This window comes from Aptenodytes patagonicus, chromosome 6 (genome assembly GCF_965638725.1).
Source record: "Aptenodytes patagonicus chromosome 6, bAptPat1.pri.cur, whole genome shotgun sequence".
Classification (NCBI taxonomy): domain Eukaryota; kingdom Metazoa; phylum Chordata; class Aves; order Sphenisciformes; family Spheniscidae; genus Aptenodytes; species Aptenodytes patagonicus.
In genome coordinates, this window is record NC_134954.1 from 13,727,252 (window position 1) to 13,752,451 (window position 25,200).

A 25,200-nucleotide genomic window follows, 5' to 3' on the forward strand; every position below is an offset into this window, starting at 1 on the left:
TTGGGGACCTGGCTCGTAATTTTGGAGCGCTTGTGGGATAGTATAAGTTCCCGAGGCCTCACGGTAGGATTGTACAAAGACTTTTCCTTGTGTTTTATTTTTCAGTAACCTTGATAGCTAAACCCAGTCTTGTGGAGAAGAGATTTTAATATTCAGGCTGACAAAAATACCTTTCAGTATTATGCAGTAAACCACCTGATGGGGCCACGGCACTGGAGTTCGCGTGGGCACGCTGGCCAGGACAGATCTCTGGCCAAGCATGGGGACTGGCCAACTGACCCCAGGGCTTCCCTGCTTTTCCCTGGCTTTTATTGCACCATCCTGGACTAAACACCAGACAACTGGGAGCCCCAGTTTGTGCTGGCATCTCTCGGTATTTCCGCAGAGGCTGGGCTAGCTGTGCAGGGCACACCGCGAGCCCGGCAGCTCCACATGCATGTCCTTGCTCAGGAGGCCGTGTTTTAATCAAGGCTCTGGGATCCTTCCTTCGGCTGCCCGGGGCAGGGGGGATTTTAACTCTAAACACATTAGCGTGCGAGACTGAAAGGTAACGTGTCCTCCCGGGGCCGCCAAACAACGGAAAGGAGCCTGGGTTTCATTTGCACAAAGCGCGCAGTGGGAATTTCCCTAATCAAATAAAAAGAAAATGAAAAACTCGCTCTCTCCAAAAGTTTAATTCTCTTAATTACATTAATTGGAGAAACATAGGAGCCTCCTTTGAGTGTGTTTCTTCTCTGCAGAGGAGAGGAGCTGCGGGAAGGGACTTTTTTGTACAAGAGTGCGGGCTGGACCTGCATCCCCTGGCAGGATGGGATGGGGATGGAGGAGGCACAGCAGGGATGCCCTGTGGTCATCCTCACCCCCAAAAAAACACCAAGAAATAATGTTTCCTCCACTTGGGTCTTGGCCCGGGCAACCCCTGTGCCATCGAATGACCCATTCATGCCTGGAAAATGTAACAGGGATTTTCTCTGTCTGTCGCCTGCTCCACATTCCCATCAGGTGTCAGAAGGGAGACAAGGAGCAGGCCGAACACTGGCTTGCAGAGTGACTCGCCTTGCCCAACGGCTGCTCCGAGGCGTTTTGGCAGTTGGGAGGTGGCGCGCGGTCCCGGTGAGAGCTGCGCCGTGGGCTGGGGTCCTCCGCCGGCCATGGCCATAGGCATCCCCCTCCAGGTGCACACGGGCTCGTTTAACGCGTCCCTGGGGAGAGCGGGGAGGTGACATCATGGCAGAGAGGGGGGAGCCTCAGTCTGCACAGCCATGGCCCCCCAATGGCCCCCCTGGGATTCAATGCCATCGGCTTTAACCCCTTTCCTACCAGAAGGAGGGGGAGAGCTTGCAAAATTGTCTGCCACGGCATTGGATGTGTGTGCTGCCTGTCCCCACTGCTGGTCATACTGAGCCAAGTGGGGATGCTCGCGAGATGCCTTCACCGATGGGGACCAGTCTCCCAGTCCCTCACAGGGGGGAGACGATGAGGAGCAACAGTGTAAATACATCAAAAATACCTGCAAATGTGTATTTACCAGCCCTGCTTGGAAATCCGTGCCTTTGAGAAATCTGGGAGAAAAAGGGGTTTTGAACTTGCACCTACACAGGGCTTAGGCTAGAAAGCAGCCCGCCCCCCCGCCCGCCCTGCCTCCCAGGTTGCTTTAGGAAAACAAATACTAAAGTAGGAACACGCATTGCTCTGTGCTTGGCCAAAACGCCTTCCTCAAAGGGTCGTAATTCAGGTTTCCCAGGGCACCCGAAGGGCCCTGGGGAGGGTCAGTGTTTGGGTGAGCTGGGGAAAACCGAGCTTGGTTGGACAGCAGCATCCCCCACTGCACGCCAGCTCCCCGGCGGTCAGCCAGAGGCCCTCTCCCTGCTGACACCGCACCAGGAAAGGTGACTCTATAACTATATTTTTAATATATAATGGGAAAAATCTGTGTTCGCTGTACGCTCACTAAAGAAAAAAAAAAGAAGAAAGAAAATGGACACGGCCAGACCATTTGGCTGAATGCTTTCATTTGGTTAAAAAAAAAAAAAAAAGGAAAAGGAAAGAGCCACCTTTGTAGGGAGCTCACGTCTGGAAAATTCCAGCCCAAATGACATAAGTTATGAGCAATTGAAAATTGGGATTAGAAAGGAACCGAGCACGAAACCTCAAGTACGAGCATCAGCATCCTGCTCACGGGTCCCCATCGCCCGAGCAGAGGTCAGCAGCGGGACGGCTCCCGGGGCACCCTTGCTCCTGGCCGCATTAGGGCCTGGGGAGGGGAGAAGGGGGAAACCGCTTGGTCACAGCATCCCCCTGCCTGCAGGGTGCTGGTGGAGCAGGGAGGGCAGGGGGGAGCCAGGCAGCTCCAGAGCCTCCCCCTTGCACTGTGGGTAGCAGCAAAGAGCTGCTCAAAGGAGACATAAATTACTCGCAGCAAAGCCCTTCACCCGAAACACCTCCTGTTCTCTTCTGCTGTCTCAGGGCAGGGTTGAAGCTACGGCCCAACCTCGGGCTGCACACAAAGCTGAACCTATTGAACTCTTGTTGTTTCACACTGGCTTAGCTCAGCCGGGGCAGCTTTGTGCCAGAAGTCTTCTAAGTGAATTTACTCCTGGCTTGCTGTGGGTTGGGCTGTGCCAAGAAATGCACAGGTGCAAATTAAATCAATATACCTGGCGCTGGGGCGGTGGGGGGGGTCTCTGAGGAAGGGTTTGCACGGCTTTCACCAGATTGGCTTTAAAGCCAAGTGAAGTCGAAGCTCTGCAACTTCCGTTTCCAACAAGCCAGGCATCTGCAGGGCTTTCCCAGGCCAGCACAGCTGTACCTCCGTCTAATGAGGGCTGGAGACACAGCGTGAGCGGGAGAGCCCTAAATGTCCCTGCTCCCAGGGGACAGAGACGTGCCCGTCTTGTTTTGCACAGCTCTGAGTGCGCTGGCAGCTCCGTTGGCCCCAGCCAGCACATCAGGCACCCTGGCAGGTCCCCTCCATCCCCCCAGCTCTGTCGAAGCCCATTGCAGTGCCTGAGGCTGGTTGCAGCAGGGTCTCCATCTGGTCAAGGTCTCTACAGGGTCGCAGCACCTGAGATCCCACCCCAGTGCAAACCAGACCTGGTGGGAACAGCGATCAGGAAACCGCTCCCTTTTCTGGGCAGGATACGGCCGCTCTGCCCCAGCTCCACCCCCATGATGCTCCTTCCTTGGTAGTTGCTGGTGCAGGAGAAGCTCTTTCCTTGTGCTGCCATCCATGTCCCTCGCTTGCTCGGTGTCCAAATCCGCTCTGTGTTTCAGCATCGCCAAGAGGAAGAAGGCAAGAGCCTACCACCCACCTTGCAAGCTCCCGTGGTAGAAGGCCACCTTGCAAGCTTCCATGGTAGGAGGTTACATTGCAAGCCCCCACAGTGGGAGGCTGCCCCATCCCAAGCTCCAGAGCTCTCTAGATGGGGCAGAGATGGGCCCATGATTTTATTCCCACTAATGCAGAGGGTGTGGCAGCCCCAGGCGGGCAGCAATGACCCTGAGCTCAGCTCTCCCAGGGCACTATGGGATAGAATCATAGAATCATAGAATCATTAAGGTTGGAAAAGACCTCTAAGATCATCGAGTCCAACCATCAACCCAACACCACCATGCCCACTAAACCATGTCCCTAAGCGCCTCATCTACACGTCTTTTAAATACCTCCAGGGATGGGGACTCCACCACTTCCCTGGGCAGCCTGGTCCAATGTTTCACCACTCTTTCAGTAAAGAAATTTTTCCTCATGTCCAATCTAAACCTCCCCTGCCGCAACTTGAGGCCATTTCCTCTTGTCCTATCGCTTGTTACTTGGGAGAAGAGACCGACACCCACCTCGCTACAACCTCCTTTCAGGTAGTTGTAGAGAGCGATGAGGTCTCCCCTCAGCCTCCTTTTCTCCAGGCTAAACAACCCCAGTTCCCTCAGCCGCTCCTCATAAGACTTGTTCTCCAGACCCCTCACCAGCCTCGTTGCCCTTCTCTGGACACGCTCCAGCACCTCGACGTCCTTCTTGTAGTGAGGGGCCCAAAACTGAACACAGTATTCGAGGTGCGGCCTCACCAGGGCCGAGTACAGGGGCACGATCACTTCCCTACTCCTGCTGGCCACACTATTTCTGATACAGGCCAGGATGCCATTGGCCTTCTTGGCCGCCTGGGCACACTGCCGGCTCATGTTCAGCCGGCTGTCAACCAGCACCCCCAGGTCCTTTTCCACCAGGCAGCTTTCCAGCCACTCTTCCCCAAGCCTGTAGCGCTGCATGGGGTTGTTGTGGCCGAAGTGCAGGACCCGGCACTTGTCCTTGTTGAACCTCATACAGTTGGCCTGGGCCCATCGATCCAGCCTGTCCAGGTCCCTCTGCAGAGCCTTCCTACCCTCGAGCAGATCAACACTCCCGCCCAACTTGGTGTCGTCTGCAAACTTACTGAGGGTGCACTCAATCCCCTCATCCAGATCATCGATAAAGATATTGAACAAGACCGGCCCCAGTACTGAGCCCTGGGGAACACCGCTCGTGACCGGCCGCCAACTGGATTTGACTCCATTCACCACAACTCTCTGGGCCCGGCCGTCCAGCCAGTTTTTGACCCAGCGCAGAGTACACCTGTCTAAGCCGTGAGACGCCACCTTCTCTAGGAGAATGCTGTGGGAGACGGTGCCAAAGGCTTTACTGAAGTCCAGGTAGACCACATCCACAGCCTTTCCCTCACCCACTAGGCGGGTCACCTGGTCATAGAAGGAGATCAGGTTGGTCAAGCAGGACCTGCCTCTCATGAACCCGTGCTGGCTAGGCCAGATCCCCTGGTTGTCCCGCTCATGCCTTGTGAGCGCCCTCAAGATGAACCGCTCCATAATCTTCCCCGGCACCGAGGTCAGGCTGACAGGCCTGTAGTTCCCCGGATCCTCCTTCCGGCCCTTCTTGTAGATGGGCGTCACATTGGCAAGCCTCCAGTCGTCCAGGACCTCCCCCGTTAACCAGGACTGCTGATAAATGATGGAGAGTGGCTTGGTGAGCTCCTCCACCAGCTCCCTCAGCACTCTCGGGTGGATCCCATCCAGCCCCATAGGCTTGTGAGCATCCAGGTGGCGTAGCAGGTCGTTGACTGCTTCCTCTTGGATTATGGGGGGTTCATCCTGCTCGCCGTCCCTGTCTTCCCGCTCAGGGGGCTGAGTACCCTGAGGATAACTGGTCTGCCTGTTAAAGACTGAGGCAAAGAAGGCATTACGTACCTCAGCCTTTTCCTCATCCCCGGTGACAATGTTCCCCCCCACATCCAATAAAGGATGGAGATTCTCCTTGGCTCTCCTCTTGTCATTAATATATTTGTAAAAACATTTTTTGTTGTCTCTATGGTGTGGATGGTGTGACCGGATCCACAGTAATGAATAAAATGGTGCCAGGTAGTGGGAAATTGTTAGCACAGCTTTGAGCTGGGTAGTTCTGCTAAACATGGCTTGGAGTTGGTGCAGGGCAGGGACCCTTCCCAGTTGGCAGTGTGGACACGGTCACTCTATCTGGGGTGCTGTGAGAGTTTGGTACCCTGGGGGTGGCATGGTCCATGCTGCTTGGCTTCAGCAGCCTCTCTGGCCAAGCTGTGGTCAACAGCCAGAAAACACCCAGGTCTCTGGATCTGATGTGCCCAGGCTGGTACCCACCCCACGTTGTAGCTGCAGAGCATAGCATTCAGCTGCCCAAATGCAGCATTTCCAGCTGAGGTGGGTGTCTGTGCTGCCTTCATGGCCCCTTCACGGGGATTAGCCTGCTTGCAACGCCATGCCCTAAGGCAGACAGATACCTACAGTAAGAGCACCCCATTCCCAGCTCCTGGCACAAAGAGGGAGTTGCCCTTTGTTATGTGAGGCTGCAGAGACCTCAGCTGGGAGCCAGTTCTTGGGCTGGGAGTCAATGAACCCAGCCACGGCCTGTCCCCAATTTATTTTATTATTATCTGCATTATTTATGGGCACCCAGACATGGCCCCGACAGCAGGACGGGACATTGCACCATCCAGGCAGTGCTGTGCACCCCTTGCATCAGCCCCAAGAAGTCAGCAGAGGAGGGGATCCATGGGCAGCATCACCCTCCCTTAGCGAGGGCTGGGAGGAAGGCGGGATTGGTGGTGTTATTTTACTTAATTTATGACTAAATGCCCCCAGAAGAGTTTAGCCCTTATTACCGAGATATAATGGCCTATTAAGGGAGCAGCATTCCCTGGAAAGCAGCCCAGTGTCAGTGACTCCTCAGTGCGATAAGAACTTAATAATCACACGTGGGGTGAGGACAGGAGGAAGCCCGCAGCCTGCCCACGGCCACGGCCCAGGGGGCTCCTGCCCGCGTGGGGAAGGGGGGCGGTGGGAAGCCCCGCTGGGGGCTCTGCTGATTGAGGAGGAAACCCCCGTGCTTGTAAATCTGTAATTCCTGACTAAATGCTTCGTAACGACAACAAATGTAAAGTAGTGTCAGAAACCTCTCGTTTTCTTTTACGGTAAAGTCATGTCCTGAAGCCAAAGAAAGGAACCAGAGAAAAAATAATTGCTCACTCACTGCTTAAAACGTGCCCGTCTTCAGCATCTTTGCAGCTTCTTTGACCTGTTTTCCATGTCGTCCTGTGGGCAGGGTGGAGAGCGTGAGCCTGAGTGTCTCCTACCCTTGCAATCAATTAATTTCAAATGGAGCTTTCAGAAGAAGGGACCCCCCCTGCCCCAATTTCTTAGCACATCACTCCTAAGCGTGATGATCTCGTTTGCTTCTGGGTTTGTTGTTGAACAGGGAACATTTTCTCAGCAAAATGTAAGGCTGAGAGATAAGGACTGGGCAGGAACTGATAGAGACTTTGCAGATCGAATATGATGTTGTTTATTTGACTATGATGTATATTTAAAGGTCTCAGTTACAATTGGCCCCAGGCAATCTCTAATGAGCTGCAGCTGCCTGGACTCTCATTAGCTTTAATGACATCTTCTCAGTACATTTTTCTTGGGGTAAGACCTTGTCCTCTCTATGGTTGTGCACACACTAAAACCAAGAGACATCTCACCCTAAAAGGGCAGCCAACTCAAAACAGTGGAGCAATGATAAATGATGCAAGTGCCCAGAAGAGACAAACCTTTCCTGGAAGAGTCATTGTTTATTTAAGGCAAACTAAATGTAATTTACTTTGGCACGCCTTAGAATTAGACCGGGAGGTATTTGCGCGGAGCCTCAAAAAATAGGTAACAAAGTCACCATGTGTGTTAGGCAAAGATCAATTTGCAATTTCCCTGATTTTTTGCCATTCGTCTTACTCAATGGACAACCATCCGCCTTCCCGAGAGCCACTTTCCGAGGCAGAAAAGCTGCGAGAAAAAAAGCCTGGATTAGCAAAGGAGGTAAGAGGAGCAAACACAAGCCCCAGTGTTAGGCAGCACCCTCCCCACTCCCACAACGAGCCGGCAAGCTGCCGGCGCTCCGGCAGGCTGCTGCCTATTGATCCTGCCTCTCCGCGCAGAGCCCCGTCCTTTTTTTTGCTCCGGGTATGTCTTCTGGTGCTCTGCCCCTACCGCCAGCGGAGGCCTTATCCGACTTCCATCTCTTCTTCGGAGAATTGAGGGAGCAGTCATTAATCATCCGAGCTGTCCCCTCCGTGGGAGCACAATGGCCTTCTTTATCCCGCACTTCAACAGCCCTGACATGTACAATAACAATCAGCCTTGACGTATCTGTATTGCACCAAAGAGACTTACTCAAAAGGTTCTTTTGCAACATTTTGGGTCATAGTTAAAATATATTGGTTTATTGTAAGGCGAGCGGTACAGATCATATCGGAGATGTATACGGGTTTCTAGGTAGCGGAGCAGCATCTCACAAACATTTTTCTCGCTGTGTTGCTAACCCAGCCAGCTGAGGTATAGCTGGCTCTTGCAGGGAAGGTGATACGTGCTTTCATGGGGTGGTTTTCCATCCTGATTGTTTTCTCAGGGAATCTTTCTAACAGGGAAATTTGGCTGCTTCTTGCTGAGACGTGCAGAGCTTAGGAAATTCCTCTCCCAAAATGAGTGCTGCTCCCAACACATGATGGGCAGTAAAGCACCATCCCAGTGATGCCAGTGGACCCTGAGAGAAATCAGACGAAATCTGTATCTCCCAACTGACGTCTTCAAACAAGTCCTGCAGCCAGGGATTTCTCCCGTACAGTGAAGCATCATAGAAATTTGCCCCCAAAACTCCCAGGAGAGACACAGAAGTCTACAGGAGCTGCTCAATGGATTTGTCTGAGGGAGCGTTCAGGCCTTCCCGCCACTGCCACATGTGTGCACCAAATGTCTGTACTACCCCCATGGACACGGGGTGGGAGAGGACAAGCTGGGTACCACATCCCCTGGGCATGGGGGAGTTGGGGGGGGGGTCAGGAGAGGGGAAGGGAGACACAAAGGATAGCAGAAATGCTAACTAAAAAAGCAGCGAGCTACCTTCGCCCACGTTTAACCAGTTGAGAGCTGGGTTAGGAATTTCTAAGCCCTTCTTAAATTCCTGGGCTCCAAAACGCCACTGAACTGGCAGAGGTATTTCTGGACAAGTTGCAGGAGCTCCCAAATAACCAGGGAACATTAGAAAAATAAAGAGAGGTGGGGGTGGGGGAAATAAAAACAGGAAACAGGTGGGGTTTACTTTTTCCTTTCCCCCCCTCGTCATTTCACTGCTTTTTGCGGGGGCAAGCTGTACCTCTGAAGCTCAGATTAAATAGTTTGCTACAAAATAAAAATTCAACTGAGTTAACAAGCTCTGAGATTTAGGGAGATGCCACTCCGGGAGATACGCGAGTAGGTCACCAGGGCATTTCTCAGCTGTCTAGACCCTGTGGCTAACTGCTTTGCCCCTTCCAACACCGGTGAAACCTAAGCCCGTCATTTATTTGCAGCCAGGCAAGCTGCTTTAGCTCAGCCATCCCGGCAGCCAGGCCTTGATTCGGCTTCACCGGCTGCGGACCCGGACCCCCACTCTGCCTGGGAGAGGCCAGGGCTTATATATATATTTTTCTTTCCTCCCTCCCTCCCTCCCTCCCTCCCTCCCTCCCTTCCTCCCTTCCTTCCTTCCTTCCTTCCTTCCTTCCTTCCTTCCTTCCTTCCTTCCTTCCTTCCTTCCTTCCTTCCTTCCTTCCTTCCTTCCTTTCCTTTCTTCCTTTCTTTCTCTCTTTCTTTTTAATTTTCAGACATTTCTAAGAAGAAATGCAGGAAGAAAAAAAAGCAAACCCCCATTTTCACTGCTCGCAGCACACAATGACCTGGTGAGCGCGCCAGTGACGGCGCTGGCAGCACCTGCTGGACTCGGTACAGGCAGAGCCGCACAGTGGCAGCGGTTCAGGAGCAACACCAGGTGCTGGGACACGTGCTCTGGGTGGTACCAGCCCCTTGGCAGCTCCAGCAGCAAAAGCAGCTTTTCCCTCTGACATAAACCATGCTCAGATTCAACCTCTCATTCTCTCAGCTCGGTCCTCCCCCAACCCCTCCATGGAGGAGTGACAGGCGCCCGTGGGGCTCTTGCTGCTGGGTGCTGCGGGTGGATGTGGGTGATGCCACTGGCTGCGATGTGCCGATGCAAAGCTGAGCCGGGGGCCCGACAGATGCTTTCTATTTGGTCATTTTTTGGTGCAGTGGTTTGACATGTAATTAGAATTATTAGTTATAAATTTAGCCCGTGCTCCCTCCCCCGGACACAAATTAGCCCTGATCTCCTCAATGTGTTTTCAGTATTTGCAAATGTTTGCAAATGTTTGTGGGGGTGACCAAATTTGGGGTGGGAGGGCTGCTCACCCCCGGCCACGTGGCATCGTCCCACCACCCCGACCAGGGGAAGGCATTTCAAACCCGGGGATGGCACGCCACGAGCAGCTGGAGGAGGGGAGGAAGATGGTTTGGGCAGAGCCCCACGAGCACCGGGTGCAGGTTGAAAGGACTAATTAGCTCTTTCCCCTGTCTGCTGCGAGCTGTGGACCCAAGCACAGATATTTCAGCTGGTGGGGACTTGCACATCAACATATCCATCCCTCCAGGTTTTGCTTTCCAGCCTTTCCCCAAATAAAGGCTCGTGCTGCTCTGCAACATGCTCAGGCCCCAGGCTTTTTATTATTTCCAAGGTCATTTGCTCTGCAGCAGGGCTGAAAAGCAGAATTGCCTTTCTTGCGCTGTTTATGTCTACCAGATACACACTACTTGCTTTTTCATTTGGATTCATTTTCTGGGCTGTCCTGAGAGAAAGGAACAAAGCAATTTTCTATTTACTGCAAAATTCCAAGTGAGCAATTTTGTGGATCTGGAGATTGTCAGGAAGAGGTTACTGGACTGTGTACACGGAGGAGGAAGAGAGCAGAAGTGATAGGAGAAGCGCATGGAGCAGAAGTGATGGCTAAAGCTTTTGCAATCCCGTCGCCGTCTAAAGAAACCTTTGCCTAAACACCCGAGACTGGTAACTATTACTGGATGTGTGAGTAATTCCTAGATAATTTTTTAAGTATTTGGAAAAAAACAATGCATAATGAAAACATTATGCTATTGTCATGCTGCTGACACTGTTGACCAGATTCTCAGCTGCTGTGAATCACGCTCTCGCCTTTGACTTGAGCAGAATTATGCCTTATTTATCCCAGCTGAGGATCAAATGCATCGACCAGTGCTGGTACCACCCTTGCCTACTAGGTCAGAGCAAAGCTGCCTAAAAAGCTGGTAAATTAGGCGATGCCTGCCCGTGGCTGTGCTCTGAAATGCAGCCAAGACTGCAAAGTCCCGGCTACAGCTGGTTGCTGTTGCCTCCAGCCTAACCTCGATGTGATGAGCTTTACGCACATCTCCCGGGGACAGGCAAAGGCAGGCAGCTGCTTTGCTGGGTCCCAAGGACGGGAGCCCTCGGCGGGCAGCGTGGGCAGTGGGCTGGGGTGTGAGTGAGGGGCAGGGCCGCAGCCAGGGAGCTGGGAAGTACCCGGCTGGCAGGAGGGAAGGATAAACAAGGAATGGTTAGCAGTTTGCGCACATAGATCAATTTCTATATGTTTTTTTAGAACTTAGAATAATTTATTGTAATTACTGTTGGCTGAGTTGTGTTTGAAGAAGGCAGTGCCGTTTAAAAGGATTTTTGAAAGGCATTGAATTGGGAGGCAATTATTTTTTTTTTTAAATATGTTTAAGGATTATAAAAGTAATTACTGCCCTCAAGCCAGGATGTCTAATTATGTTAAACTGTGGCTTAAGACAGCACAACTTTCATTCTCTTCCTTGGGTGGTTCACATAGGAGCAGAGCACACGTGGCACGGCCGGGGCAGGGCTCAGCACAGGCAGGGATGTCCCTGTGGTACCACGGTGGTGATGCAGCCCTCGCAGAGGCATGGGACGGGCGTAGGGGGATGAGCACGGGGCCACAGGGAAGCAGGGGAAGGGAAAAAAAAAAAAAGGGAGAAAGGGGAAAATCAGGAAAGCAAGGAACTGCGGGTACCAAGCAGGTACCCCGCATCACCCCAGTCTTTGGGCACAAGCTAGCCTGATGCCTGCGGGGAAGAGCTTGCTCTTGCTCTGGGGAACAGGCACGATGACCCCTCCGGGGCCCCTTCCTGCCCTGTTTTTCTCTGTTTTCCTCTGGGAGCCCTTCACGAGCAGCAAGAGAAAAGTATGCGTTTATTTTTCAAGCTTGCCTTTTGACTCCAACTCCCCTCTGTTCTTCTGCCAACGTGTGAGAAACAAGTTCAGGTTTAAAAGGCAACCTGAAATGTGCATGCACGCACAAAACTGTTTTATTTTTATAATGCCGTGATTTATAGGCCAGCTTGGGGCAGGGGGGGATTTCACTGGTGATTTCTGAGCGTTTGAAGGTTGCCCATAGCGGAAGAGGTAGCCAACATCCTACGTGCCGGGGAAGCGGCAGCTGCGGGCAGGGGGAGAGGGCAGCACAGGCAGCGCCAGGAGCAGCATGGAGGGTCTCTGCAACCACACTGCCTGCATGGGAGCAGGGCAGGGCTGAATGTGGCAAAGCAGGAGTGGGGAGGAGGATATTTCAGTAACGGGGATGAGAGGTGGAGCTGCGGGAGTGATAGGCAAAGCTGCGTCTTAGGGATGTCTAAAGAGCTGCTGAGATCGGACTCAGCTTGGAGGTGGGGGACCCAGGGGGTGGTGATTGCTCTCATAGGCTGAGCAAGGATGGAGACTGGATATCTGTGCAGAAATCAGGTGCCCTCTTTCACCATCTCTTCCAGCATCCACCACTAGCAGTGGGCTCACACGGCTGACCACACGCATCAATTTTGAGTACCTATCACCCGGCTCATCCCTCTCACCCCACACCCCCCCTTCTCCCCTAGGCAGCAGGAGGCCATGGGCTGGGGGGGGATTCGTCTTCCAGCACATCTCAAAACAAATTAACCCCATTTAACCCAAACCATCAAGCGGCAGTGACCCAGAAAAGGCTGTTCCCGGGGCGGCAGAGGCAGAGCAGGCTGGTGAGCGGGCAGGAGGGCTGTCCCCCGCATGATGTTGGCGAGCAGGCTGGGTGCTCAGCCCCAAGCTCAGCTGCAGGTGGAGAGTGGTGGCCGCAGCCTTGGCACTGCAGCCCTGGGCGCTTCGCAGTGCAGAGCTGCTGGCTCGCAGGGACACGGAGACACTGCCAGAATGGGGAATGCAAGCGAGAGACGATGGAAAATAGCTGCTTTCTGGGAAGGGAAAGTGCTGTGCTGCCACTGAGAGCAGCAGCTAGAAAGCAAACCAGGAGCTGCCAGCACTGGGAGAGGAACAGCAGGGCAGTTTCCAGCATCCCACGCTGGCCTGGGGGTCTGTCAAGTGTCAGGGCTAGATTTAGCTCTGGCTCAACTGCGCTGGGGAAAATGCAGTCCCAACACAAGATTTTTTTCAAATATAGAAAATTGTTTATCATTATTATTGTTACTATTTTTATTATTATTATTACTACTGCTATTATTATTTTTCAGTCTGGCTCCCTGGTGTCTTTGGGTGATTTTCACCCTTGGAGTCTGTCAGCAGAAAGACTCGGTGTTTTTTTTTCCCAAGCCACACATGGAAGCAGTTCTTGGGAGTTTTGGTCCTTTGTATTCTGTGGATTATAAAAGGTCTTTCCTATAAGGAGCCTGGAAAAGGAAGAGCACTAATTATTATTAACTCTGCCAAAGCCAATAATATCCTTGGGTAATTATCGGTTTACCCAATTTTCCTGTGAGCCTACTGTGTAAATACACCATTGTGAAGAGGCTATTATTTCCTGCACGCTCCACCTTGCCATAGCACTGATAGTTTCAGGCTAGTCACGTGCCCATTGCGATCAGGGTTGTTAATTTTGGTGGGTGATCACCACCAATAATCAAATACAAGACGGGAAACGGCACGAGTTGATGCACTCCCTCTACCCTCCCAGTCCAGCCTCTACACTCCAGCCTTGCCAAATGCCGCTGAGCCCTCTTGCCCCAGCTGGGTCTACTTGCTGCCTCTGTGCAAAATCCAGCAGGGTGCTCCCCAGGGACCACGGCCACCCCTCCAACGCCTCCCGGGCTGGGCCAGCAGCATGGCACGGCAGGGACCGTCCCACTGACCGGCTGCCTCCATGTCTGGCCCCGAGTGTGACTTTCCCTGCCGTGGTGAGGTGGAGCGCAGGCAGGGAGCTGGCAGGGAGGAAGCGTGTCTCACGGCAGGAGACCTGAGCCGCTTTCCCTTTCATCACCGCTCATTTATTTGGATTAGAGTCAGCTCTCTCCTGAATCCTTTGTTCGCTGTTTGTTATTCCACATGCACCCAGCGCTGCGCGTTCATCTTTATTAGCTCTAATTGCTTCCCTGTTCTAATGGGATCTCGCTATTCGCATACAATTGAAAGGAAATGTATTCATTAAAATAATTCTCCTCCTAACTGTTGTTTAGGGCTGGTGCTGTCAGTGCCGCTCGCCGTGATTTTCTCCCTGTCCACTGCCGAGCACCGGACGGGACCAGGACACAGGCAAAGCTTCACTGATGATTTTGTGTTAACATGAACCATGGGCTTCAGGCTCAGGTCAGTTTGGGTGATGTTTGTTGATAGAGGAAAAGTTGCAAAGCCACCCGGCTGCGCTTTCTGTGGAGCTCCAGGAGCACGTGAAGGGGTGACACGTGTGTGCTCCCATCCACGGGCAGCTGAACAGCTCTCCCGGCCGTGGTGGGGCTGCACTCGGCCCTGCTTGCAGTCCCATGCACCAGAGCTCCCCAGCCTTCACCTTCAAGGGGAAGGAACTAAATGAGAAAGTGGCAGAGAGAGGATAAAGCCAGGGATGCTTGAGAGCTGGAGAAACCGTGCTAGGCAAAAGTCTCCGGTTGAAATTAGTGACAAGAGACGGCTTCAAGCAGCAAACAAGCCATCTTCCTAACAGCTTGGCTTCCTCCCTGGCACTCAGACCAACTTTTCCTCCTTATTTATTTCCTCCCACCACTACTAGTTAAGCATCTTTAGGGAACACTTTAATGACCCTTCTTCCTCCTCGCTGTTTACGCTCAGCTTTCCCTCTCCTACCTGGGGGCAGCTGAGGTACCATCGCCACTGTAGCTAAGCAACCTCCCCATTAGCACACTTGTGGCTCAGACCAAGGCATCTCCTCACCAGCTTTACACAATTAGCCCTTCGGTTTTTGTCTGTGGTGCCCCTCTCCTCCCCTCCTGACACCTCTGAGCAGCTTGTTTCTGCAGCACTGTCCACTCAAATGAATAGATTTCCCTTTCGATGAAAAAAACATCCCCTGCTTTATCACATTCCCAATCCTCTGTGAAAGCTGCCTTCCCTCGCCTGGCGTATTTATGCCATAATTTGTTAAGACCATCATGTAAGGCCAGGGATGGGAACTGGCAGTTTCAGGGCTTGCAGAGCTGTTTCAGTGGAGATGGGCAGCACGTTCTTCTTGTAAGCAATGCAGATGTGCAGAAGTTGTCCCTGCAACCGGGGCTGGCAGGGTCCTTCCATGTTAGGCTACCCCATGGGCCACATTCAAGTCACGGATGGGCTACGTGAGCGTGGGCACTGCTGGGCACAGCTGCAGGTCGGGATGGAGCGTCACCACCGCCCTGGCAGAGATGAGCCCTGGCAGAGATGAGCCCTGCCAGCACCTCCCATGCTCTTGTTCCCGTCCCGTGTCACCTCTGCGGGGGTGGCTTTGCAATCGATACAAAAGCTGAGCCAACGCGATGTCCGTTTTAACTAGCAGGGTATTCCTGGACCCCCCCAAGGCTCCCCTTGCGCAGACACAGCCTTGCAGCTTTCCTGGAGCTGATCCTGGACTGGAGCTGGTCTGGGAGCTTCGTTTAAAATGCAAATGACTTGACGTTGCCTAACAGCAATGGCACTAATAGGATGCGAGTTTGTGCCCGCTAATAGCATCCTGCAGTACTTCTGAAGTAAGCGTCTGCTTTGTCTCCGCATTTGTCTGTCACAGAAGAACATTACCCAGGCCCTGGCTCCCATTCTATTAATATATTTGCTTAATTACGCTGTACAGAGCGAGTGCCAGGCTGGCAGACAGACTGCAGAAGCTCTGCTATCACTGGAAGTGCTCTGCTGAGGAAGACAGCGGTGACATCACAGGTGGATGACATCAGCCCCGTGACAGGCTCCCACTCTTCCATCCAGTTCCGCAAACCCTTCTGATCTTGCCCTGCCAACCTTGGGCTTGCACAACATGGATGGGGGCTATTGAGTTGCCCCCCCGATAAAAGACACACACTGTGCTCCTCAACAACTCACCCTGCACATTCTTATGCTGGCATCCAGCTGCCGAGTGCTGCCTCCTTCCCCCAGCGAGGGCTCGCCGTCTATCTGCATTTTAAAAGTGCCTATCAAGCCCCAAAAGACAGTGTTAGACAGACAGTAACCATCTGCCTGCAGGTCAAGTGGCCGTGACAGGCATCCTCTGGCCACTAAGACAGCGAGACGGTTTTGAGACCAACTTCGCAGAGACTCCTGCTGACTGCAGAAATCGCTACCTGCTCTGTCGCTTTTTATTCATCCTTGGGATGTACTTGAGAACTGTCAGCTCCCCGAGTCACGGCAAAGCTGAACGTCTTGCCAAAATGTGTGCTCAGGTAGCAAGAGTGTGATGAATGCTGTCAGCAGAGCCGGGAGCCCTGCACTGGGATGAGGTGTTTCTCCCCGGTGCTTGCGCACACGGGGAGGGGGGACCCCAGCCTTGAAGCACCCAGGCAGCACTGGAAATTGCTATGGCCACCAGATCCTTGCAGGCGCATGGGGTATTTGTCATTACATGCCCCTTTACAGTGTCACCGTAAGCTGCGTGAGATGGATGATGAAGTATCGAGATGTAAACAGGGCAGGTGGCTGCTCACGGCACCTGGCCTCAGGCTGGGCATCCACACACCCCAGCTCTGCTTACGCTTTTTTGGAAGCCTTGCTGTTTATTCGGCCGAGCGGCAGGACAGGCTGTATCCAGCCCGGGAGCTTTCATCCCTAAAAGCCCTACTGAGCTGCAGCTGAAGCCCAGGTCTCCTTTCCTTCCCTTCCTGCCTTCATCCTCCCCGCTGAGGTCTTTTCCTGACCCCTCCTCTGCCTTGATGCTTCACCTTGGACCCCTCTCCTCCTTCTCCTCCTCCATCCCTCCTTCAGCTCCCAGAACAAAACGCTACATCCCTGCCTTTGCAGGCGGTGCTGGTGGGCTGATGCAGGGCACCCTGATGGGTGGGAATTAGTAACAAGTCAAAAATAAAGAAAAGTAATCACTCTTCCAAAACAAACCCAAAACATAAAGGAACAATAATGGTATCGCAAGGCATGATACCTTGGTTACTGGGGAGCTGTGGGGGGGCTTAGGCACAAACCGCTGATGGGGGGAAGCCAAGCCGGGGGCCAGGGCAGCCCCAGCATGGGGTGAGACCCACTCCCAGACCCTGGGAGCTCTTGCAGCGACTTACTGGAACCAGTTCCTGAAAGATCCTGGGGCATCCGCAGGTCCGAGGATGCGCCATGCTTACAGGGAATAACACCCGCAGGCTCTGGAAGTGCACGGCAGCAGGATGCTTTTCCTCTCTTCCCAGCCGCGGGGAAGGAGAGGAGTCGAGCGGAGAGAGGACAATTCTTGCTCCAAAGAGTGTAAAATGAGATTACTATTTTTTTGCCTCGTTCTGCACATAAACCTAACACTTCCTTTGAGGCAGTCCTCGAGGACTTCCCAGACCCTGACTTCATCAAAAAGGAGAAAATTTAAAAAACTAAGCTGTTCTACCAGAGTCGGTCTCCTGAAGCTTATAAACACGAGTGAGGTTAGAGAGGGGCAGGAGAGACGAGGAAACACGGGCCTGATCCTGCAAAGGGCGACGGCAGAGAAACCAAGCGGTGCTGCTAGAGGAGGCTGAGGCAAGCAAGGAAAAAGGAAATTCCCTGCAAGCCAGGCCTGCCTGGGGGGAGAGGGGTCGTCCGAGCCCTTTGGGGAGGGAGACCTCAGCCCTGCAGGAATGGGGGCACATCTCTGCAGGCATCGTGCAAACCCCTCCCTGCTCCTGGTGCCTTTGAAAAATCTTCTAAGTAACACACAAGCGCAGCAGCAGGAGGAGGAGAGTGGGAGGCTGCTCCTCACCCTGCGGCATGTCGGAAACCTTGGCTGTGCCCAAGCCTTGGGGTTGTTTGGGGGGTTTTTTTGGATCCTAATGCATCTACTCTCTCAGCTTCACTTCAGTTACAAGCCTGCGTAGGTTGTTGCTTGTGTCGCTTTACTATTTTTTACTATTTGCTTATTTTCGTTTCCCTGCCTTGTCTAACAGCCTTGTTCCCTTGCTGAGATGTACCCCTGGTCTCCGCCTGCCGCTCCTTGGCAACACGCGGCCCTGCCTGTCCCCCCGCTGCCGTCACTGGTGCTCGCTGCCACCTCGGACAGACCTCTCCAACTGACCTGATGGCTCCGCAACATCTCGCCGCATTCCCCAGCTGAAATAATCCCCCCACACCTTGTCAGGATTCTGCACCAGCGGCCCCACTGCAGTTTAATTAAGGCGAGGCCCCTCCTTGCTGTAGAGACTTTCGCTTACCGGCAGATTTCCCTAAGGCCTCATCAACTGAAACACTTCTCTATGCCCGCTCCTCCTCTACTGGCAGCGCAGCTTTCCCCGACTGCCCAGGGGGAATAGGCGAACCCTTGATTTAAGGTTCCTCTAAGGGTACCTGCGCGGGATGCCCCGACACCCAGGGAAGCACCCAGATGCATCTGCTCATCAAATGGAGACTGGTTTTGTACCAAGAGATGATGCTTTTGGTCCAAACCCTGGCTTTGCTCTAGGCTCAGTGGATCAAAATTTAGCTCTTGTATCTGCACCAGGGGCTGCAGACACATGGCTCTGTGGCTATTGCACAGGCTGGAGTTTGTGTTTGTTCTCCAAAAATACGTATAGCTAGTGATGGCTCTGCAGCCGGAGCAGGAGCGGGGAGAGTTTCCAGCAGCCAGGATACCCAATTACTTGTTCTTTTTCTCTCCATCAAGCTTGACAACAACATTTGTGAAAAATTAAGACAGAGCAATGCTCTTCCCTGCTTACAGGACGAATGAGAGCCTGTCTGCCATAGGCTTCCAGATGTCATTTTATATTTTCTATAAAAATTTATAGGGAACCCAGCTGGCCCTAGGGACACAGTTTAAGGAGCAAACATCAAATTGCCACTTGGCAGAGGCAGTCGTGCAGCACGAGCTGGCGGTGCTACACGCCAGCGCGACAGCGTGCTGCCTTTCCCCAGCTGGGGGTTCACGGCCAAAGCAATGCCGGCACTGGCCGAAGCCTCTGCGCTGCGCTAGGCTGAAGGGGGCTCAGCCTGCCGTCAGGCTGGCAGCGGGAGGGCAGCGTTTTTGGGAGCGGGATGGGCTCTTGTGAGAGGTGGGGAGGGAGATGAACCCCCCGAGCTGCTCCTGCTTACCGGCTTTCCGCACTCCTCGCTGCTGCTGGACCCGGTACTCCTCCAGCAATCCCCAGCATTGCAAACCACATAGGAGCGGACAGGGTAGCAGGATTGGCCCCTTCCCCGACTTTATTTTGCATTTTCAGGAACATAAATTGCCATGGTTACCAAAGCCCGGGCTCCTCATTAGCAACATTTGCTCTCGATGTCAGATTAACGAAGTTGTTCCTTCACAGCACTGACGGGTGCTGTGGCCATACCGGTGCTTGTCGCCAGCACAGGTCATCACTTCACCTGCAACCTGCCGCCTGGCTGCGGGGACCCAGCACCACCGTGGGAAGGCGGCAGTGGGACCAGTGGCACAGGCTGCTTTCCAGAGCTCGTTCTGCTGCGTTTCCCCCAGACCCCAATTATATCCACCCGTATCACATAGGTGCCTTGCACCCCCTTACTGAGCTGCAAGAACATATCAGCTTTCATTGTCCCTAACGCACGTTACTGTAGTAGTGTCTTTGAAAGTATAAAACGCATCTGCTGTTCGTATCATCACTCGGTGATGACTACGCAACATCAGTGCTGCGGCCAACGTGCCTTTTTGACCCTCTCTCTCTTTCTTTCCAAAGAGGAGCTATTTAAAGCATCATATTGAAGCATTTCATCTGTCCATAGCGGGACTTCGAGTGCTCCTGATATCTTACAGCACTTGCTGGTGGTGCCAGCTATGAAAACGCTATCCGTGCGCTCTCATCTGCAAGGAGGGAACGACTGCAGGGATCACCCACTCCCTGCCAGGGAGAGAGCACGGATGGATGGCGTGCCTGGAAACGTGGCGCTCGGCTCAGCAGCCCCAGGATGCTAACAGGGGGAAGAAACGTCACGTCAGCTCACGCCAGAAACTCTGGACCCGACCAAATGTCTTGAATGACATCAGCATGTACATCGTTACCCTGGCAATGTAATGTCATCAGGCTAATCCCCAACGGCACGTAATCTTCTGTCACTGGGACAACACTGAAAGAAAGCAAACCTGGACCAATACCTCCTCATTTACCCAGACCTACCTAATCCCAGAGAAGCAATTTAATAACATACATCGGCTCAGTACCTGCTAGTTTTTTATTAAACTCCTCGCATAACTTCTATATTATTTTCGTCATTGCCAACTCAAGCTGCCCTGCTTCAGAGCCAGCAAGGACCCACTCGCAGGAGATGTTTCGTGACTTAAAACTTAAGGCTAAAACTTATTTGCTCTTGCTATCTGATGAATTCTTATGAATAATGAAAACATTTGTTTTAAAAAAAAAAAAAACAACCCACAAAACCCTAGGTCAGATCCCAAGTATTTTGTGTGCAGAACAGGCTGAGAACAATTGACCAAATGATTTATAACAGGTCATTCAAGCGGCTCTTTTGGTGAGCATCTCCTCCTGGTATCCAGCGACTCCCCGGTGCTCACCGGGGCCCTTCCCATCAGCGCCTGGCACGGCGTCCGCACGGGTGCTTACCCATATCTTTATCGTCCCGCTGTGGATGAACGGCCTTTTTCTTACCCAGCTGTGGCTTAATAAGCTTCTCCAGTGAGCAGAGATCTGTAAACAGTGGTATCAGTTATTCTGTCTGACCTGCAGTACAAAATTGTTTTCCTGCTTGTGAAGGAAATCTTCAGAGCAGAGCTGGGGATACACAAACGCAGCCCCACGTAGACCATAAATAAATATATATAAGTGCACACGCTCTTTTATTTTGCATGCCTGAAAGCTAGAAATAATGTCTGATGCTCAGAAGAAAGGAAATATTTAGTTAAGAGAAAAAGAGAGAGCTGTAAGAAGGCAAGACAAACACTATATATTTAATTTTTATGGCGTAAATGGAAAGCCCCTGCTTTCAGCTTCGCTGAATTATTTTATGGCATATCTCCGGCAGAAATCAAAAAAATCTGCGGCTCGCATCCAGCCCCTCAATTATTGCACCTCGCTCTTCGGTGTGCCAAAATGACATCTTAAGAACTGGCAGAAAGATTTGCCTCTGCGCTCTCCCTTGCACGCAGGAAGGCTGCTCCGCCGTGCTCAAAGGTGTCGGGAGATTTTGCAGCTTAGGTCAAAGGATGTTAATAAAGCACTTGAGTCTCCATATGGTATTTTGGCACTAAAATGTCAGCTGCTTTTCAGACACTGTACTTTAATCATTTCAGACAGGCCCCTTTTAAATGGTTTGTTTAGTTTGCTTAGAGAATAATATTTGTTATTTGGTTTTCAGAATGGCTAATAAATGAACTGTCTTTGCTCGGGGAGAATAATGCCACTTAAGCAAAACCTAGTACTGCAGTTCAGAGCTATTTAATAAGAAATACCTGTCAGTGTCAGAATATATTTACTGTGCATTAGCTTTGAAGAATTGCAGAATTAGTTTTCCCCTTGCTAAGTTTACTTTATGTAAAATGTAACACATGAACTGTGAATATGTGGACAGCAAACAGACTGTATCAATGAATTCAGCTTCCCCCGGAAAATGCTGACAGTGGCAAGAGAAACACCTCCTAACAGACACAACTGACACCATCAAAAGCAAAACGTGTGACAGCTGCCAAGGAGCCACAGCCTTCTGCCTCCCTCCCCTTATTTAAAAAACAAAATCCAATCCAAAATAACATGCTGTAGTCTATTTATCCTCTTGTTTAATCTGCTGGGAAAGCATCAGCATAATTAAATGCTTTTAACCTTTTGGTTTTAACTTGCGATCAGGCGGCGGCGAAAAGAAAACCGTGCTGTACGGGAGCAGGAGCTCTGCATCGCCGCTGAGGCTCACGCAGCGGCACCCCGGCACAGCCGCCCTCTGCCTGGGGAGGCTGCCTGCAGCGGCACCGGCTGCAGGGCATCCCCGTCCTTAGTGCCACCGAAGCACCAGCCCGCTGCGACGGACCCACGCACGGGGAAGGGGCATTGCCACTTTCCAGCAGTTCAGCCCAGATCCGGAGCTGCAAACGGAGCCTATTTGCTCTACCATGCTGCAGCTGCGCCGCTTCTATTATTCATGCAACTCAGTGCTTCCTTTCACGACCCAGGTACCATCTTGGGCTCTCCAGCCATCTGGGGCAGCTAGTTGGGAGGCTGACGGTAGGTTGTGTGAAGAAGCAAGTTATTTACTTAGAAACTGTCTCTGTGGCACCTTGACCATCTGGAAAGAATATGGAAATGAGACTTTTAGCAAGACGGAGCTTCTCAGTTGATAAATTAACCAGGCATCTCCAGAAGTAGGCGCAGCTGATAAAAGCATGCATTTCTAAGCACATCCCAGCTCGTGCACATGTATATAGGTGTGCGCGTATGCAATTTCCCATCTCGCCCACACATCTGGGGACCTAAGTCACACTCCTGCAAAGCTGCCCGGGCTTCTAGGCAAACAAAGCCCATCTTCCAGCCATAAAAGTCATGTGCAGCGAAACGAGGGGCCAGGCAGGGCTGGGTTATAAAGCCGTGCCACCAAAGCCCTGCTTGCACAACCAAACCTGTCCCATGGGGACCAAGCCCGGTCCCGCAGGGAAAGCAAGGCTGCGAGCATCCTGCTGGGGTGGCCAGGGAGGCCAGTCAGCAGGAGCTCCTCACCCCATCACATGGAAGGTGGGGTGCAAGTGTGCACCCCAGCACGGTGCACTTACCCACTCCACAAAACTACAGCAGCAAGAGCCTGGTGCAGTGGGGGAATAACGCGTGCAGTCTGGCACACACACAGGAACCTCTCAGCTTTTATGCCAGCCTCTTACTAATCAAAATATGCTGGGTTGGAGTGGATCTGGCTTCCCTGAGCGTGAGTCATATCATTTGCTGATTGCCAGGAGAGTTCCCAGGAACTGGGGGCAGCAGGACAGAAATTACAGCCGTCCTCCGAGCACTGTAATTTGTGCCAGAGCTAGATGGCTCTCCAAACCACCCCGAGACAGGACAATTAAGGCTGGCTTCAAGCCAGATGCAGGTTGCTGGGATCAGAGCATGGAGCCCCAAATTAAGCACTGTGAGAAGGGAGCCAGGAGACTCTACAGAAGAAGTTTGTGAAATAGCAAAGTCCCTGGAACAGCCATCCTGCCTTTCAAATGCAAATGCCATCTCAAGGAAAGTGTTTTGTTCTGCGAGCCTCTGAGTGCTGACTTCTAATCATCTGAGCAGCGAAAATACACCCAGGCATACCAACACGGAGAAAAGCCTCTGGGGGCTGGCTTGGAGCAGGTCAGTGGTACAGGGAACCATGCTCCCACCAGTTGAGTCAATCCAAGGACGCATGTTCGGTAAAACACTGCTTTGTGTGTGCAGAGGGTTGGTGTTCATTCACATGCCCCTGCCACGTTGCACGTACTCATGGCATAAAGTTACCTTCTGCTAACGCAGCCCTCCGTCTTGCTAACAAACCGTAAAACTTCCCAAAAGCAGTTGGTGCATCTGGCACCTGTTTTCCTTTCAACATCACGTATGAAAAGCCACATACAACAGCGGCCAGCTCCTCCATGCCCACTTTCCAAGCGTCCCAACAAGACTTTTTGCCCAGTGCAAAATTGGGCCGATACCCAGCAATCCAATTATAAGCGGAACTTCACATACTTGAAACACCAACAAGGGATCTAGAAAAAGCAATAGCCTACCTTGCCAGCCCTGTGATAACCTCCTCCAGGGGCGAGGGTGCTGCTAAATTCCCAAATAATTTTCTAGTTTCCTGAAATCTCCCTTCATCTCATGGGTTCAGCGTCGGCCAGGTGTCCTCCCACCCCAGGACAGCACCTTCCTCCCATCACCTGCAGTTTTTTAAATGGGAGCTATGGGTACGGTGGAGTTGGAGGTTGTATCTGGCTGCGCCTGCATGAGCCCATTCTCCTTACGTGGGCGTCAGGCAGGTGGATGCCACTGGTCCCTGGAGCCCGAGAAGATGAGACCCACCACAAGCTTCAGGAACACCTCGAGGGGGCTGCAGCTGCCTTGGTGGAGCACCGAGCAGGGAGCAGTATCCCAGGGTGACAAACACAGACTTACCTGTACGGAGCAGGGGACTCTTCAGGTGAAGTCCTGCTGTGCCCAAGCTCTGCCGGTGGCCAGCAGATGAGCCGTTTCCTCATTTAAGGCTCAGGGTGGTCTGAAGGCTCCTTCACAGTGGCATTGGTGATTTTTGTGTGCCAAGAAACAGCACAAGAGCAGCAGCCAAGCATCTGTCCCCCGAGCCCGTGGTGCAGCTATAGCAGTCCATTGAGATTTTTAACACTTTTCTCTAAATAATTTTTATTTTGCCTCTACACATAGGAATGCATCGAGCTCAGGCGTGCCCAGATGGCTCTGAGAAACCCATGAGACCTCAGAGTGGGATCTACTGGCCATAATACTATGTAAACATGTATGTATTTTAAAGTCTGTGATTCTATTTTGTTAGTTGACTGACAAAGGCGATGCATTAAAGTGAAACTAAAGCCTGGGAAATTGTCAGATGACCTTGGATACTTGCAGTGCCAACAGGGCTTGAAGCTGGAACTGGAAGAGGCTCAGCCCTCTGGCTACTGAGCCCAAGGCTCTCCGTGCGGACTTGTCCTCAAACTCGTAGCCCACTGCAGCAGCTAAGCAATACAGAGGGAAAAAAGCCTCTTCAGCAGAAAATATCTCAAGAGGCTCCATCCCGGGTCCTGTGCTGTGTCCTCGTACTGAGTAATGACTCAAGCAGTGTGAGATTTTGCCGTTGCTGGGGTTTCCCCAGCTGATTAAAGTCATGGGGGCCTCGTCCAGCAACAGGCTCCAGCTCGCTCTATACTTACCAGTGCCCTGAATTTTTTCGGGAGTAGGAAAGGTCTGAGATGAGACCCTCCCCCCTTTCATCCTCAGATCACAAGCGGCAGTGCTCACTTTCTGAGGAACAAGGGCCTTTTTTTAAAGCACTCCTTAGGTTTAACTCCCAAGGCATTTGGAAACTTTGTAAAGGCAGGAATTAACCTGGGTTTCTAAAAAGAGAGCAGAGTGTCTAATGCTTTTAAGCAGCATTTCAGAGGCAGAGATGATCTTCAAAATGTTTTGACTTCCAGTTTTGAGAGAAACATTTTTTCTTTGAAATTAGCCTAATTAAAGGATCACAAAATTAATTAAAACGCAAAATGAAATGCAAATCTTTGCATCAGGTCGAATGAAATGTTTTAGCATGCTTTAAAATGAAATCAGAGATGGTTTTCATTTTGGTTAAAGAAAACCCCCTCTCCCTCCCCAAGCTCTGGAAAACACTGATCTGAAGAAAATCCTCCTCTCCCAAATCTGCCCATTCCAGCTTGCAGAGGGGAAGGGCTCTCCCTGCCCCGAAACGTC

The 25,200-nt window shown here is 52.1% G+C and overlaps 1 long non-coding RNA gene across 1 annotated transcript; it reads left to right on the forward strand.

Moving 5' to 3' along the window:
• Window positions 1-7,304: 7,304 nt before the first annotated feature.
• Window positions 7,305-21,541, forward strand: LOC143161573 (uncharacterized). Its single transcript, XR_012995555.1, has 2 exons — window positions 7,305-7,371; window positions 17,758-21,541. It is a non-coding gene; the product is annotated as an uncharacterized LOC143161573 (long non-coding RNA).
• Window positions 21,542-25,200: the final 3,659 nt, after the last annotated feature.